This window comes from Chrysochloris asiatica, unplaced genomic scaffold, assembly GCF_000296735.1.
Source record: "Chrysochloris asiatica unplaced genomic scaffold, ChrAsi1.0 scaffold00023, whole genome shotgun sequence".
Taxonomy (NCBI): domain Eukaryota; kingdom Metazoa; phylum Chordata; class Mammalia; order Afrosoricida; family Chrysochloridae; genus Chrysochloris; species Chrysochloris asiatica.
This window is the reverse complement of record NW_006408541.1, coordinates 20,923,173-20,933,231: the sequence shown is the minus strand read 5'-3', so window position 1 is coordinate 20,933,231 and position 10,059 is coordinate 20,923,173.

The window sequence follows — 10,059 nt, the reverse complement described above, 5'->3', positions numbered from 1 at the left end:
TTGTATGTTTGATAAGTTTCAGACTGAAGAATTTGGTAGAATTCATCAATTTCATCATCACTGGTTTTAATAATTGATACATGAATTTGAAAAATAGTGGTAATAACCTGGCCTTCCTTATAGGTGTTTGGATATTATCCTATCAAAGACAGCATTATACTTCAAGACAGATCTTGAAATGTTCTTTTGATGATGAATATAATAACATTCCTCTTCAATTTGTCATTCCTGACATAGTAAACCATGTGATTGTCAGATTTAAAATAGCCAGTCCATTTCAATTCACTAATGTCTAGGATATCAATGTTTATTTGTTTTATTCATTTTTGACAACTTCCAATTTTCTTAAATTCATACTTTATCCATTCCATGTTCCAATTATTAATGGATGTTTGCAGTTATTTCTCCTCATTTTGAGCTGTGCCCCATCGGCAAATGAAGGTCCCACAGGTTTTACTCCATTTGTGTTAACTCTACTTTGAGGAGACAGCTTTCCGACCTGAGGGGCTCATCTTCCAGCATTATGTCTGACAATATTCTGGTGCTATTCATCATGTTTAAATATTCAATATTCTGGTTTGATCCAACAGTGTTTCACTGCTATTCAAAAGGTTGTCAGTGGCTTATAATCCAAAAGTATTCTTCTTCTCCTTTCCTAGTCTGTCTTAGTCTGGAAGCTCAGCTGAAACCTGTCCACCATGGGTGACCCTACTAGCATTCAGAATGCCAGTGGCATAGCTTCCAGTATCACAGCACCATGCAAGCCATCATGGTGTGGTGACAAACTGACAAACAAGTTGTGGTTCTTCTGATTGTTGTTATTGTTAAGTGCTGTGAAGTCAATTCTGACCCATACAGACCCTGGATAGTATTTCCCAGGAGCAGCTAGTGAGCTTGAACCACCGACTTTGAGGTTCAATTGACTCTGCTGTCCAGCGCATTAACTGATTGTTGTTGTTATTGTTGTTAAGTGCCGTTGAGTTGATTCCGACCCATAGCAATGCTGTATAGGGTTTCCAAGGAGCAGCTGGTGAGTTTGAACCACCAACCTTGCAGTTCAAATGACATTGCAGTCTGACGTTGTTGTTGTTGTTAAGTGCCATCGAGTCGGGTCCGACGTAGTTGATATGAAATGTGTAAAACATAAAGCATGAGACCTGACACATAGTGAGTGCTCAGGATTGTTTATTTCCAATACGTTAGTGAGCTCCAAGTAAGTGAGGTGTGGAATTGTTAGTTCACAGGTTGCTTAAACTACATACATATTTCATTTGAATCACAACGAGATCTTATTTGAAGGTTGCCATTAACTCTACCAATATATGTAATACTAAGCAGAGCACACCTCCACTCATTTGTCAGTTTGTTGTACTGTGATGCTCCAGAACATTTAATTGTGCTCATCAGAAATCTATACATAGACCAAGAGGTAGTCATTTGAACAGAACAAGGGGCTGTTTAAGATATGTGAGAGAACCCAAGCTAGGTCGAGCATGGACTGGATTCTCAACACTGCATGAAGCTCAAGATCAAACCAAGTACAATGTAAGGATGAAAACAGCCCCATTCCTTAAAGGCCAACCATATATCATGGTTTAAAATCAGGAAAGGTGTGCACCGAATTGTAGCCTTTCATCAAACAATCCCAGAAACTGAACTATATGAAGAACACAACATCAGGACTGCAGGAAGACTCATTAACAACCTGTGATATGCAGATGACACATTACTTGCTGAAAGTGAAGAAGACTGGAAGCATTTGCTGATAAAAAATCAAAGATCACAGCTTTCAGTATGGATTGTTCCTCAACATAAAGAAAACAAAAATCCCCACCTCAACAGTTGATCAATAAGCAACATGATAAATGGGGAAAAGACAAGTTGTCGATAATTTCATTTTACTTGGATCTACAACTAATGCCCATGGAAACAGCAATCAAGAAATTAAATGATATATTACATTGGACAAATCTGCTGCTAAAGACCTCTTTAAAGTGTTAAAAAGCAAAGATGTCACTTTTAGGATCACTGTGTACCTGACCCAGGTTGTGATGTTTTCAGTCACCTCATATGCACACAAGAGCTGGACAATGAATAAGGAAGACCAAAGAAGAATTGATGTATTTCAATTATGATGTTGGCAAAGAATATTGCATATACCATGGACTGCTGGAAGAATGAACAATTCTGTCTTGAAAATAGTCATGATGCTCCTTAAAAATGAGGATGACAAGACTTTGTCTCATATACTTTGAACAGGTTATCAGGAGAAACCAGTCCCTCTAGAAGGACATTATGCTTCATAAAGTAGAGGGTCAGCAAAAAGAGGAAAACCCCCAACAAGATGGACTGACTCAGTGACTGCAGGAATGAACTCAAACACAGGAACAGGCCGTGTTTTCTTCTGTTGTATAGAGTATTCTGTTGTATAGAGGTTGGAATTTAACAGCACCTAACAAATCAGTCAAAAATGTTAGACAGATTTAATATACAAATTGTATATTAAATCAACTTCAATCCATTTCTATTGTTGGCTTAATATGATTTGTGTTTTAACAAATTGAATTCTTGTCTCAGGGTCTGGGAGAACCCAAACTGGGCTAACATAGGCTGGGTTATCAGCATTGTGCATGAAGCTCAGGATCAAACCAAGTAAAATGTGGGGGTGAAAACAGCTCTCATTCCCTAAGGAGAACCCTGGAGCTCCAGTCCCATACATCCAATCACACTCTGGACAGCCCCAAATGCTTTCCATTCAGTCTGAAAAACTGACCCCCCGTCCCCCAAACCTGTTTCTCCACCCAGGGAACAACTCCACTAGTGTCTCATTCTCCCAAGCCAGAAACCTGGGCATCATTCTCAAGTTTTCCTTTCCTCCCCACAATTTCCAATTGTTCACCAAGTTTTGCCAGTTGCACCTCTGAAATTTCTCTTAGAATCAATCATTTCTATTCATCTCCATCACCACTGTGAGAGGAGTGTCACATGCCCCTGGTCTTCCTCTCCAGGAATCTGAAGAATCAGACTCAGCTTGTGTCATTCCTTCTCAAGAATGGAAGCACACCGGGCATTTACTCACTCATAAGATTTGTTGGAAAGGGATCGTGCACTTCAAAGAGATAGCAGCGGGTCTGTCTCCAAGAGTGGTGAAGACCCTGAGGAATTGGACAGCAAAGTTTAGTAAATTTAGGACTCCTCCCCTAGGAGAATTTTTCCACCCAGAGGTTGTGGTTTCATCAGCCCTTCTCTGTGTATGTATCAAGTGCTGAGTCTGGTGGGAGGGGAAGTGTTAATTATATATATGCAGGGGTGGATACATATGCTAATGTTATTACAATTTACATCAAAAGGTCATGCTAAGGATGAGTCCTAAAAACACAAGGCCTGTCCAGAATTTTTGTGGTCAGTGTTCTGGTTCTCAGTTTATTATGGCTCCACCTTTTCTTTGAGATGGGCCAGGCAGGGAGGGGCTCGAGCTATCCCTAATCTGTTCCTATCAAGAGGACACCATCATCTCTGGTCTGAACTCTCACAGTAGCCTCTCTCTGCTGTCCCACCTCCACCTTGGACAAGTGACCTTTGAATTTCCATCACTGCCACTTTCCCACCACCACCCCCACACATCTTCCCAGGCTCTCCCCTAAGTCTCCTCCATCAGAAGGAAGCATTTCCTTCTTGGGGACCTCACTTGGGCCCCTGGGATGAATATGAGATCTATTTATCCCTTTGAACAATCCGTTGGTTCTTTGGGGAAAAAACCCTCCCCTACCTCCTGTAATGCCTGGCACAGAGCTCAGCACACAGTAGGTGTTCCATGAATGTTTGTTGAGTTAATTAATGTAGTCATCCAGTCTAAATCACAAACATTTAGGATGCTTCCTTCAAACCACCTTCCCCCAGGGAGACTGCTGGTTGATTGGACAATTACTCCAGCGCTGGAACAAATCACCCTCAGGCGCTCGATAAAGCTATTCAATGAAAGCTGCTGACAAAAGAGCTGATTGCGCTGCTTTGACCCTGAAAATAATTACATGCCAGCATCCATCTGTCCAAGGGGTGGCCTGGAAGGGGGTCCTCACCTCCATGTAGCATTGTCTGCTAAATAAACTCAAAAGAACATACATTGTTGCTTCCCTGGGGTCAGGATCATTGCTGTCACTTGTTAGAAACCAGAGGGCACCTTACCAAAGGTGTAATCTGCATGTAAAGACATCTCCCTAAGCATTCACTGTGATCTCTTAATCATCTCCATCATAAATACCAAATACTGTAAGTCCTATTTCCTAAGACATCAGAACAGTCTCTCTCTCCATCCTTCTAAGAGCCAAGGGTCTGTGGTCAACTCTACCGTCATTGGCCTTTACCTTCTTACTCTCTCTCATCCATCCATCCATTCATTCATTCCACAAGGATTTGTTGTTGTTGTTGTTGTTAAGTGGGTTCTGACTCAGCGACCCTGTATTGGGTCTATGAGGAGCAACTGGTGGGTTTGAATTGCCAACTTTGTGGTTTGCAGTCCAGTGCTGAACCACAGCACCTATTAAAGCCGCCCTGATGTGGTGCTATAGGATAAAGCAGCAGGCTGCAAGGTCAGTTAGAACCACAAGGTCAGTGGTTCAAATTATTCACTTACTCCTCAGGTCGGGTCATTGAGTCAGAACTGACTCAACGCCACTTAACAACAACAACAATTAAAAACAAGGTCATTGATGTTGGGCTTATACTAATGAACAGGATGGGCATGATCCAGCCCTGCCCTCATAGTCTAGAAAGAGAAATAGATTAGTCACTTTTTTGTTGAAGTAACTTACATAGGAGCTCTGGTAGCATAGTGGTTACAAATCAGGCTGCCAATCTTAAGGTCAGCAGTTTGAAACCACCAGCTGTTCTGCAGGAGAAAGATGAGGCTTTCAGCTCCCATAAAGATTTACAGCCTCAGAAACCCTGTACAGGGTCACTATGAGTCAGAACTGGCTCCACAGCACATAACCACCACCAACTTACATGTACATATACATATACAGCATCCACTGTGGCCTTGCTCGTCCATCCACCTGCCGCAGTCACTGTCTCCTGGACAGACAGTCAACTTCTCCCACTGCCTGGGAAGGACTGGGGAGTCAAGAGGGAGCAAAAACAGTCCCCTGGCACCTCTGTTGGCCCCCACCTTGGTGTTGCTGTTGGTAAATGCTGTGGAGTCTGTTCCAACTCCTAGAAACCCTGTGTAGGGTTTCCGACACTATAAAACTTTGCAGGAGCAGAAAGCCTCATCTTTCTATTGTGGTTCTCAGCCCAGTGCTTCTCCTATGGATCCACCGAGTTCTGCTGACCCCTACCTAACACAGGATTATCTGTCTGACCTTCCAGGTCCTGAGTCATGCCATGCTCTTTACCCCAAGTCCTCACCCTCCTCCCCTCACCCCCATACCCAGGGCCTGGTTAGGCCTCAGAGCTTTGTGCCAGGCCTGCACTCCAGCAGCTCTCTTGGCCTTGATGTTTGTTTCCGTGGTGAGCTCTGTCTACTCCCCATCAAGAGAAACAAGTTGCTGTAGAGACAGAAGCAGGACTTTTTTCCTTTAATTCAATTAAGCCACATGCTGACTGTGATACTTTCTCAGCTATCGGAGGCAGTAGGTGCCTTTGCAATTACATTCCCTCTGCTGAGGCTGTATAGCAGCCTGGGGGTCCCAGAAGGTAGAGATGAGACTGTGGAGTCATCAGAGCACTGAGGTGGGGGAAGGGCAGGGAGCCCTACCACCAGAGAGCAAGATCAGTCATGAATGGACAGTACCAGCTGGCCAAGGCAAACCACAACTGGGAATTGGCTGGGATGCGGATTCCAGCTGCTTGCAGGACCTTAGAAGAAAGAAGGTAGATCTTAACTTGGGACCACCAGAAAAGCATACCCTGAAACAAGGATTGGGGTGCAAGCAGTTGGGCAATGATCCTAGGGAAATGTAGTTAAGGAGTTGGGGAATGAGACAGAGTTGGAAAGAAGGCAATAAAAGATGCCCTAAGGAAAGGGTTTGGGAGCCCTAGTGTGGCATGTAGAATAAGCAAGCACTCAACCACAAGGTTGGTTTGAACAGTAAGGTCAGCAGTTCAAACTCACCAGTTGCTCCTCAGAAACCCTATACAGAGTCACTATAGGTCGAAACTAACTCAATGGCACTTAACAACAACAACAAGGAAAGGGTAAAGTAGACCTCATGCTGCCATGGGTAAGTACCCGTTCATCCATAAGACAAAGATAAGGCAGTCTGCTTCCACCAAGATTTACATCTTCTGAAACCCTTTGCTTCCACCCTGTCCTATAAGGTTACTATGAATAGGAATCGACTTGACAACAGCAGGTTTACTTTTAAAGAAAGAATTATCACTGAAGACAAGTGAAGTTCACACCCATTGGGAACTCTCTGGGAGACTGTGTAGAGCAGACCTCAGAATTAACTCTAAAGGGCTAGGAAGCCAGGGCTTTATTCCCATACCCCCTTGGTAAAGGTTACTCCAAGCATGATGTTCTCCTGACAATATGTCCAAACCATGAAATCTTGCCATCCTAGTATCTAAGGAGCATTCTGGTTGTACTTTGCCAATACCCTAATTCAAATGCAGTGATCCAACTTTCACAAGAATATGAGATGATTGAAAATACCATGACTTGGGTCAGGTGCACCCTAGTCCACAAACTAACATCTTTGCTCTTTAACACTTTGCCTAATACATCTTTTGATTCCTTGACTTGTGCTTCCTTGAGCATTGATTGTAGATCCAAGTAAAATAAAATCCTTGACTTCAATATTTTCTCGACCATGATGTTGTCTGTTGGTCTAGATATGATGGTTTTTGTTTTATTAACATTCATACTGAAGGCTGTCATTCATACTGTAGTCTTTGATTTTCATCAGCAGTGCTTCAAGTCCTCTTTACTTTGAACAAGCAAGGTCGAGTTACCTGTATATTGTAGGTTGTTAATGAGCCTCCTCCTGATGCCACGTTCTTCTCCATATAGTCCAACTTCTTCGATTATTTGTTCAGCAAACAGATTAAATAAATATGGTGAAATGATACAGCCCTGATGTTCACCTTCCCTGATTTTACATCACACAGTATCTCCTTGTTCTGTTTGAATAACCGCCTCTTGATCCATGTACAGATTCCACAGGAGCACAAGTAAGTGTTCCTGAATTCCCATTCTTCACAACGTTATCCATAGTTTGTTATGATCTACAGTTTTTTATATAGATCATATCAAACTATGGATAACATTCAAAGTTTGAATGCCTTTGTTGTTGTTGTATACTATTAAGTAGGCTCCAACTCATAGCAATCTTACATAGGGCTTCTAACAGGGTTGCTATCAGTTGGAACTGACTCAATGGCACTTAATAACAACAAGAGCATCTACTAGGTTTGAACTGCAGACCTTGCCATTACCAGTCTGGTGTTTAGCCTACATAGTCAATAAAGTAAAAGTAAACATCATTCTGGTATTCTATGTTTTCAACTAAGATCCATCTAACGTCAGCAATGATATCCCTAGTTCCCATGTCCTCTTCTGAGTCCAGTTTGAATTTCTGGCAGCTCCCCATCAATGTACTGCTGCAACCATTTTTGAATTCTCTTCTGCAAAATTGTATTTGCATGTGATATTAATTATATTGTTTAATTATTCCCGCAGTCCATTAGGCCACCTTTCTTTGGAATGGGCACAAATATAGATCTCTTCCAGTCAGTTGGCCAGGTAGCTGTCTTCTAAATTTCTTGGCATAGACTAATGAGTGCCTCCAGGGCTACATCAGGTTGTTGAAACTTTCTGTTAATTCCTGGAGCCTTGTTTTTCACTAATGCCTTCTGTGCAGCTTGGACTTCTTCCTTTAATACCATCAGTTCTTGCTCATATGCCACCTCCTGAAATGTATGGACATTAACCAATTCTTTTTGGTACAGTGACTGTGCATATCTTCCATCTTCTTTTCCTATTTCCTGCATTGTTCAATATTTTGCCTATAAAATCCTTCAGTATTGCAAACCAAGGCTTGAATATTTTTCTTTAGTTCTTTCTGCTTGAGAAAAGTTGAATGTGTTCTTCTCTTTTGGTTTTCTAACTCCAGGTCTTTGCACATTTCATTAGAATACATTACTTTGTCTTCTTGATCTTCCCTTTGAAATTTTCTGTTCAGTTCTTTTACTTCATCATTTCTTCCATTCCCTTTAGCTAATCTATGTTCAAGAACAAGTTTCAGAGTCTCTTCAGACAACCACTTTGGTCTTTTCTTTGTTTCCTGTCTTTTTGGTTACTTTTGCTTTCCTCATGTATGATGTTCTTGATTCATCCTACAATTCATCTGTCTTAGGTCATTAGTGTTCAATACCTCAAATCTGTTCTTGACACAGTTTCTAAATTTAGGTGGGATATATTCAAGGTTGTATTTTGGCTCTTGTGGACTTGTTTTAATTTTCTTCTGCTTCAACCTGAACTTGCACATGAGCAATTGAAGGTCTGTTCTACAGCTGGCCTCTGGCTTTGTTTTGGCTGATGGTATTGAGCTTGACCTATTATATTGAGCTTTCCATTTTCTCTTCCCACAGATGTAGCCAATTTTATTTCTGCGTATTCCATCTGGTGAGGTCCACATGTACAGCTGCTGTTTACATTAGTGAAAAAAGATATTTGCAATGAGGAAGTTGTTAGTCTTACAAAATTCTATCCTGTGATCTCAAACTTCATTTCTACAACTACCAATCCCTCCTTTCTGTTTCCAACTTTCACATTCCAATCACCAACAATTGTATATACCTTGATTGCATGTTTAGTAAACTTCAGACTGAAAAAGTTGATAGAATTCTACAGTTTTTTCATCATCTTCTTTGGTAGTTGACGCATAAATATGAATAATAGTTGTATTGACTACTCTTCATTGTAGGCTTATGGATCTTATCCTATCACAGACAGCACTGGACATCAAGATACATCTTGAAATGTTTGTTTTGACAATGAATGCACCACCATTCCTCTTGAATTTGTGATTCCTAGCATAGTAAACCACATGATTGGCCAATTCAAAATGGCCAATACTTGTCCATTTCAGCTCACTAATGCCTAGGATATAGATCTTTATGCATTCTGTTTCATATTCAATGACTTCCAATTTCCCTAAGGAGCTCTAGTAGCATAGTGGTTATGAATCAGACTGCTAATCTCATTGTCAGCAGTTCAAAACTACCAGCTGTTCTGCGGGAGAAAGATGAGGCTTTCTGCTTCCATAAAGATATACAGCCTCAGAAACCCTGTACAGGGTCGCTATGAGTTGGAACCAACTCCACGGCACATAACAACAACAACAATTTTCCTATATCTATACTTCATACAGCCTCAGAAACCCTATACAGGGTCGCTATGGGTCCGAACTGACTCAACGGCACTTAACAACAACAACAACATACTTCATACATTTCATGTTTCACTTATTAATGAATGTTTGCAGCTGTTCTCATTTTTAGTCATGCCCCAAATGAATATCCTGAACATATTGCTCTACATCATTAAAGTCAACTCTACTTTGAGGAGGCAGCTCTTCTCCAATCATATTTTGGGTGATTTCCCACCTGAGAAGTTGACTCTACCTTCAGGAGGCAGCTCTTCTCCAATTGTATTCTGAGTGCCTTCCAACCTGAGGGGCTCGTATTCTAGTACTATATCAGACAATCCTTGCTATTTCTAAGATTTTCAGTTGCTAATCCCTATGAAGTGGACATTCTACTCCTTCTTCCTAGCCTTTCTAAGTCTGAAAGCTCTGCAGAAACTGTCCACCAGGGGTGACCCTGCTGGTATTTGAAACACCTGAGGGATGGTGTCCAGCTTCACAGAAACATGCAAGCTACCACAGTACACCAAACTGACAACCGAGCGGCATCATTAACCCCCACATTTCTAGCCTGCAGCCAGAGAAAGATCTCAGGCAGGGAGACACCTGTACTTGAGGTACAAAGTCTTCACTGTGTGCAGGAACTGCCCCTTGGATCTGCAGGTGACCTCTTAGGTGGGCTGGGGTGTAT